Genomic DNA, 9,254 nt, shown 5'->3' on the forward strand with positions numbered 1-9,254 from the left:
AGGCATCAAAATTCCGAAGGGGGGGGTTAGGTTTAGGCACCCCTGGGGGAGACTTAGGGTTAGGTAACCCTTAAGGGAGGGTTAGGGTACTTACCAGCTGGCGTTGGGCTCTCCTCCTGTCGGGATTTATACAGCTGCCGATATTTCATACTGAATCTGTCTCTGAGTAGTCCCTGCTTTATTTAAGCTACTTTGGATAACGACTACTGCCATGGACTTTGGATTACATCTTCCAATAAGATCCTGAGCAGCAACGTTTTCAGAAAAATAATGTGAATAACATCTTCAGGTAAGGACTATATAACATATTTTGGCCTGTCACTCTTACCCCTCCAGACAGCTCCCTCTATTCTATCTGCAGTGTTTCATTTAGAAGCAATGGATAAAGCAAATTATTCGTTTGATATGACAGAGCATGAGATGGGTACACACTTGACATATCTTCCAGGGATCAACTCCAGGCCAGACTGTTGACTCCATCGTACTGATGACCTGGCTGCAGTTCAAAACCCAAAATATGCCTCTACACCTGTCCAATCTTGCAGCAGATCTCAGATCAACATTTGCTGAAATTATCTACTGAAAGGATTGTGTCACCGTACACACTTCCAAGTTTTGGCAGACACAGGCAAGGGCATAGCTACAATAGGTGCAGAGAGTGGGGCTACTATGGGGGCCAGGCCACCTCTGCTCCCTGTCTCTCTCCCTGCACTGAGTTACACTGCCATCTCCTCAGCCCCTGGCTTTTTCATTCTCCGCAGTGTGCTGCTGCATGGCATCTGGGCCTAGAGGTGATCTAAGCTACAGCCATCTATAGCTGCTGCCTGCATGCATTGTGATGTCACAATGCAGATCACAGCCCTATATAAATAATGCCCAGCTACTAGCAGCCATTTTGTGGTGACATTTTGTCCTACATTGATACTCAGTATTTCCTGTCTTATTTAAGCATCTTTGGATATCAACTACTGATATGGACTTTGGATTACATCTTCCAATAAGGTCCTAAACAGCAACATCTTCAGGAAAAGAATCTGAATAACATCTTCAGGTAAGGACTATATAACAAATTTTGGCCTGTCAGCCTTACCCCTTCAGACACCTCCTTTTTTTGTCTACAGTCTTTTATTTAAAAACATTGATAAAACAAATTATTAATCTGATATAAAGTTGCATGACTTAAGATGGGTACACACTTACCCATTCCTCTGGGGATCCAACTCCAGAACAAACTGTTGAGAAAATCTTACTGGAGACCTGGACACAGATTCAACACCCAATATCTGCCTCCACACCTCTCCAATTTTGCAGCAGATCTCAGATCTGCATCTGCTAAAACAATCTCCCAATCTTTGGCAGACCACCTGCAGGTCACAGCCCTATATAAAGGATGCACAGTTACTGGCAGCTATTTTGTGGTGGCATTATTTTGTCCTACATTGATACTCTTTGAGTAGTTCCTGCCTTATTTAAGCAACTTTGGATAATGACTACTGAAACCAATTTTGGATTACATCTTCCAATAAGGTCCTAAACAGCAACATCTTCAGAAAAGGAATCTGAAAACAGTTTTCAGGTAAGGACTAGGGCAAAACTGCTTTCCATCAGTTGTACCACGGTGATGATATCGTCAGGTTGTGCATGTTCAGGGATGAGGGAGGATGCTCGCACTGAGCAATATCATTTAATTATATAGTTCAGTGTGAATGCTCAATGTCATTAACGACATTGAGCCCGGAAGTTCAGGGAAAACACTAGTCGATATCGCTCATGGAGCATGTTGTCTAGTGTGTATGCGGCTTAAGGGCCCCTATGTACCACCCAATGGTGAAAAGTCCATGAAAGATGACGTTTTGCCTCTTTCTGAGACCCGATTTTTGGCAGGAAAATCCAAATTTGATGGGAAAATCCGAACTAATCCAAGCCTACACAACCCTAGTCATAATGCAGGTCATAGCCCTCTATAAAGGATGTCCAGCTACTGGCAGCCATTTTGTCCTACATTAATAATCTGAGTAGTTCCTGCTTTATTTAAGCAACTTTGGATAATGACTACTGATAGGGGCTTTGGATTACATCTTCCAATAAGGTTCTGAACAGCAACATTTTTATAAAGCATGAATTTATCCAGCGGATATATCACGGTTAATAAATGACAAGACATAATTTGAGATAAACCAAACACGTCTAATTCAAAGAAAATAAAATAAAAATCACACAATGAAAAGCGAAATAGATAACAACAGTAGTGCTGTGCGGCCTAGGAAACCTCCAATATTGATATAGGAGGTTCATTATCTATGTGGCGTAATGAGTACCATGAAGTAGATGAAAAACATTGGATGAGCAATCGTTCAGTCTGTAATGGGAGTATATTTATATAACTTTCCCAGATGTAAAAAAAATTTAGATACTAAGATTATTTAGCCAGAAAGGCCTCCACCCAATCCATTCTAAACAAATACAATGTTTTTTCCTTGAACAGAGAGTAAGGAGGTATCCCCAGCTGAATCCATACTTGCAGTATAGTCTTTTTAGTGGCTGCACTTAAAGCTAACAGGAGTTTTCGACTATCTAGAAATATCCAAGAGAAAAAGGAAAAAGGACTCTATTTGGGGGCACACTTAAAAAGTTCATTCTTACTAGCTGTTGTTTGTTTTATCACAGGTATCTTACATATTCATAATTATAGAACATAAATTTTAACTTTTAATTGAGGTATTCTTAAAAAGTAATCTGTATTGTTACTGAAAATAAACAATAAACACACAAGTAGAAAAAACACATGTGAATATAGTGAATCACTATATTCAGCTGACGTTTATACATTAATATGTCCAAGTGGCAGTTATACATTGATATGGTCAGAAAAATATTAGATGGAGTTTGACACTTGTCTATCCACCCAAAGTATATTCAGCAGTGATGGTCAGTGTAACATATTGAGACACAGATGAAATTAGTAATACATATATTCATAATTCTGTAAGTACAATGACTGACAGATGGCTGAAAAATTGTGTGTGTGTGTAATATATATATATATATATATATCTACTTATTTCAGCTCAAAGATATCCACTTAGAGGGGTATTCAATATGAAACGTAAACCTCGCTGTCGAAGTTTACGTTTCATATCAGAGTTTTTACCTGCGTTAAAGCATCGGGCGCGCACCCGCTTATCCCTGTATTCAATATGAAATTAATGAAAACGAGAGTCTGCGAAGTTGGGTTTGCGTAAAGTTACGAATTTTTCCTTAAAAAAATTGTAGGACCCCCCTAAAGTTGTAAAAACATGGGGGATCACTATGGGTACCCCCGTTTTAGCCTTTAAATGAAAGTCGGGGATTTAAATAGCCACAGCAGGTGTTTTTACCCGACATTGAAGAAGTGATGCAGAAGAACACTTAGGTTATTTTTTTTGTTTTTTTTAAGTGGTCCCATCAAATTTGGGGTACATGAAAATGGGTACTAGCATATTTTTAAGTCCCTAAAGTAAGTTTTTAAAAATTCTGCAATTGTGCACCTGCCGCTATAAATCTATTCTAGAAAACACCTGCCGCATACATGCAGAATAGCCCTGAACCTATTTCCCTATTTTTAAACAATTTTTTTCCCATTTTTTTTTTTTTCACCCCAATTTTTAAATACATTTTTTGGGGTGTCCCTATTTTTTTTAAAAAACTTTTTTTTGACACAGTTCTTTTTTAAATGTCATTCCCAGGGGTGCAGGCTATTTTTTTAAGCCTGCACCCCTAAACCCCAATTCAGCACTTTTTTTCGACACCTATTCAATGGTGAAAAGTTATCCCCGTTTTTTAGCAAAGACTTTTCGAACCTGCGATAAGTCTTTGAAATTGAATACGGTGTAAAAGTCAAACCTGCGATAATGACGTCAAAAGTGCGATATTAACGCAAAAACGATGTTTTCGCTCCCATATTGAATACCCCTATTAGACTGTATCAGGTACATCATAGTCATACATAAATCAGATTTTTAGGAGATATGCCATCGGCATCAATGATCATCAGAAAATACAGTTCTAACAACATAAATATAAATTCTCCTGTCTTTTTGGACAGAAAACACAATATACCATCTTATCAATAAATGGTTTTGCTAACAAAGTTAAATTAGCCAAGGCGATATTTGTTACCAGTTACATAAATACATCTCACAGCAAATTAGCTGTTCTTTTGTCTGAAATAGACCATGCAAATAGAACAATTAACAGCTGATGCTGATAAAATAGGATGTGCATATAAAGCAATTAGCAGCTTATGCTGTTTATTATTCTCTCAGCTGACCACTTCTTCCCCTGACGAATCAATCAATAATAAAGCAGGGGTTTGACCAAACACTTTTCTTTCTTTCTTTCTATCTCCAATGTGATTAATAATAAAGGTTCATGGCTCCCAAGTAATAAATGTCATGCATATTATGCTGGTTTAGTGTCAGAAAGATGTAAGAGTTTACTAACTTTGGAACTCCTCTTCTCTACTTTTCCCCGTCTTACTTAAAAGCATAGGGCGGTGAATGAGAGTCAGAGGAGACCCTGTAGTAAAGCAAAGGAAGAAAGCGAGGTATCTAGCGGCAGGGGTCTGTGGCTGTTTACACTGTTACATTCTCTTTGCAGTGTAAAAACTAGGGGTGTGCACCGGCCACTTTTCGTGTTTTGGTTTTGGATCTGGATCTTTCTTCGTGTTTTGGATCTGGATTGGTTTTGCCAAAACCACCCTTCCAGGTTTTGTGTTTGGTTTTGGATCTGTATTTTTTTGGAAAAAAGCATAAAACAACTAAAATTACAGAATTTTTTTTTTGGTTGTTCCTACGCTATTATTAACCTTAATAACATTAATTTCCACTCATTTCCAGTCTATTCTGAACGCCTCACACCCACAATATTGTTTTTAGACCAAAAGGTTGCGCCAAGGTAGCTGGATGACTATGCTAAGCAACACAAGTGGGCGGCACAAACACGTGGTCCATCTAGGAGTGACACTGCAGTGGCAGACAGGACGGCAGTTTGAAAACTAGGCCCCAAAGAGTACATAATGCAAAGAAAAAAAAAAAGAGGTGCAAGATGGAATTGTGCTTGGGCCCTCCCAACCACCCTTATGTTGTATAAACAGGACATGCACACTTTAACAAACCAATCATTTCAGCTCCAGGGTCTGCCACATGACTGTGGCTGAAATGATTGGTTCGTTTGGGCCCCCACAAAACAAGCTGGCAATTAATCTGTCCCTGCACAAACTGGCTCTACCAAGGCAAGATGTCATCCTCCTCCTCCTCATCCACCGATTCCTCACCTTCAGTGTTATGTACATTGGTATACCAAAAAATATTTAGCGAAGAGCTAAAAAAAGAAATTCCTTATGTGGGGCACTCTTTTATTTATTAGTTGAGATATGTGATCATAAAGATAATATATTTTTAAAATCTAACCTTTCTTAGCTATAGTTTTAAAATAAAGAGGTTCAAGACATTAGCCTCAAAAGAATGAGAGAAATGATGAGTCTACCCTCAATACCGACACATAAAATAATTATTATATAATAAGAATATAATAGGGCAGTAATTGATGTTTAAATGTATATACAAATATATCAATTCATAATATAAAGGCGAATATATTTATATAAAATTACATCTAACCACCAAGGAGTATAATTTCATATGAGTTAAGAGTGCTGAGTACAGCAATTTAGTTCATATATCACTATCGGCATTGCATCATATGAACCAATTTATCAAAAAAGGTTGTCAATCAACAAATTGATGACAACCATCAGCACTTTAAATACTCCTTTTGATATCTGGAGATGTTAAGACACATATAGTTACCTCAACAATCTAATAACAGTTCAGACGTGTGTAATTAAACCCACATGTTAAAATGCTCTTTCCGAGAGGACACCAGATGAGAGAGGGACTCTGACAGTGCAGATGGAAAAAATAGTGTGAGAGAGTCCCGTGCCAGGTGTTAGGTGGCCTCTGTTACCATCGGCATTGCAGAGACCAGATTCGCCATGGGAGTGTCACTCACACTGAAAGAAAGTACCTGCTATGTAATAGTGATTGGAAGATCTCCTCGGTGGTGAGTGTGCTGCCCCACGGTATCTTGCTGGAGGCTGGTAAGATGCACGTTTCGCCTTGTTAGCTTGTTCACTTACAGCCTGCATATAAGGGAGCTTTAAATACTAATGGTTGTCAGTGTTTGCTTGATTGACAACCTTCTAATGAATTGAATATATAGTACTTAAATTGCTGCTGTCACCTTACGGATAAAAGAGCATTGTAACATGTGGGTTTAATTACTCACATGTCTGAACTGTTATTAGATTGTTGAGGTAACTATATGTGTCTTAAATCTCCAGATATCAAAAGAAGTTTGTAAATTGCTGATGGTTGATTTTTTGATAAATTGGTTCTTACGAGGTAGTGCCCATAGTGATATATGAACTAAATTGCTGACTGATATACTCAGCACTCTTAACTCGTATGAAATTATACTCCTTGGTGGTTAGAGATAATTTTATATAAATATATTTGCCTTTATATTATGAATTGATATATTTGTACAGTCAGGTGCATAAATATTGGGACATTGACAGAATTTTCATATTTTGGCCTCTATTCACCCCCACAATGGCTTTGAAATGAAACAAACAAGATGTGCTTTAACTGCAGACTTTCAGATTTAATTTGAGGGTAATTACATCCAAATCAGGTGAACGTTGTAGAAATTACAACGGTTTCTATATGTGCCTCCCACTTTTTAAGGGGCCAAAAGTAATGGGACAAACTAAACAATCTTAAATCTACCTTTCACTTTTGAATACTTTGTTGCAAATCCTTTGCAGGCAATTACAGCCTGAAGTCTGGAACGCATAGACATCACCAGACGCTGGGTTTCATCCCTGGTGATGCTCTGCCAGGCCTCTGCTGCAAATGTCTTCAGTTCCTGCTTGTTCTTGGGGCATTTTCCCTTCAGTTTTGTCTTCATCAAGTGAAATGCATGCTCAATCGGATTCAGGTCAGGGGATTGACTTGGCCATTGCATAACATTCCACTTTTTAGTTTTAAAAACTCTTTGGTTGCTTTTGCAGTATGCTTCGGGTCATTGTCCATCTGCACTGTGAAGCACCGTCCAATAAGTTCTGAAGCATTTGACTGAATATGAGCATATAATATTGCCTGAAACACTTCAGATTTCATTCTGCTGCTTTTGTCAGCAGTCACATCATCAATAAATACAAGGGAACCAGTTCCATTGGCAGCCATACATGCCCATGCCATGACACTACCACCACCATGCTTCACTGATGAGGTGGTATGTTTTGGATCATGAGCAGTTCCTTTCCTTCTCCATGCTCTTCTCTTCCCATCACTCTGGTACAAGTTGATCTTTGTCTCATCTGTCCATAGGATGTTGTTCCTGAACTGTAATGGCTTTTTTAGATTGTTGTTTGGCAAACTCTAATCTGGTCTTCCTGTTTATGTTGCTCACCAAAGGTTTACATCTTGTGGTGAACCCTCTATATTCACTCTTGTGAAGTCGTCTCTTGATTGTTGACTTTGACACATATACACCTACCTCCTGGAGAGTGTTCTTGATTTGGCCAACTGATGTGAAGGGGTTTTTCTTCACCAGGGAAATAATTCTTCTGTCATCCACCACAATTGTTTTCCGTGGTCTTCCGGGTCTTTTGGATTTGCTGAGCTCTCTGATGCGTTCTTTCTTTTTAAGAATGTTCCAAACAGTTGGTTTGGCCACATCTAATGTTTTTGCTATCTCTCTGATGGGTTTGTTTTGATTTTTCAGCCTAATGATGGCTTGCTTCACTAATAGTGACAGCTCTTTGGATCTCATATTGAGAGTCGACAGCAACTGATTCCAAATGCAAAGGTCATAGAATCAACTTCAGACCTTTTACCTGCTTAATTGATAATGAAATAACAAGGGAATAGCCCACACCTGTCCATGAAATAGCTTTTGAGTTGATAGTCCCATTACTTTTGGCCCCTTAAAAAGTGGGAGGCACATATAGAAACCGTTGTAATTCCTACACCGTTCACCCGATTTGGATGTAATTACCCTCAAATTAAATCTGAAAGTCTGCAGGTAAAGCACATCTTGTTTGTTTCATTTCAAAGCCATTGTGGTGGTGAATAGAGGCTAAAATATGAAAATTCTGTCAATGTCCCAATATTTGTGCACCTGACTGTATGTTTTGTTATTAATGGTGTTTTTCTTTTTTTCTTAATTTAAAGTAGGGATGAGCGAGTTCGGATTCTCGAAATCCGATCCCCCCCGGCTCGGGTTTTCCCGCCAGACACGGTTCATGGAACGAGGCAAAACGTCATCATCCTGGTGTCGGATTCTCGCTAGACCTGTACTTTGCACATTTTGCGCCTCCCGCCCCGCCGCCTTCACTCCAGTCCTGGATAGGGTAGTGAGAGGACGTGTCTGGTCTAGTGTCTGTGGGAAAGTGTGCTCTGCTGTATCAGTCCAGTCCAATGGTGCTGTGCTGCTGTATCAGTCCAGTTCAGTGGTGCTGTGCTGCTATATCAGTCCAGTGGTGCTGTGCTGCTGTATCAGTCCAGTCCAGTGGTGCTGTGCTGCTGTAACAGTCTGGGGGTGACCTGCTCTGCTGTATCAGTCCAGTCCAGTGGTGCTGTGCTGCTGTATCAGTCTGGGGGTGACCTGCTCTGCTGTATCAGTCCAGTGGTGCTGTCCTGTGCTGTATATACTATATTCAGTCCAAATAATTTTTGCAGGAGCTGCCCTGTGTGGTGTAGAGGTACATTGCCCTTCATCCAAATAATTTTTACAGGGCTGCCCTGTGTGGTGTAAGCTGCCCTTCATAAAAAAAATATTTTTACAGCAGCTGCCCTGTGTGGTGTAGAGGTACGTTGCCCTTCATACATATAATTTTTACAGGGGCTGCCTCGTGTGGTGTAGGGGTGCATTGCCCTTCATACATATAATTTTTACAGGGCCTTCCCTGTGTGGTGTAGGGGTACGCTGCCCTTCATACAAATCATTTTTACAGGGGTGATTCACTCCATAAAAATAATGGAGGACAAAAATTTGGAGGATAAAATAGGGAAAGATCAAGAACCACTTCCTCCTAGTGCTGAAGTTGGTGCCACTAGTCATGACATAGACAATGAAATGCCATCAACGTCGTATTCCAAGGCCGATGCCCAATGTCATAGTAGAGGGCATGGAAAATCCAAAAAACC

This window comes from Taudactylus pleione, unplaced genomic scaffold (assembly GCF_031769625.1).
Source record: "Taudactylus pleione unplaced genomic scaffold, aTauple2 ptg000089l, whole genome shotgun sequence".
Lineage (NCBI taxonomy): Eukaryota > Metazoa > Chordata > Amphibia > Anura > Myobatrachidae > Taudactylus > Taudactylus pleione.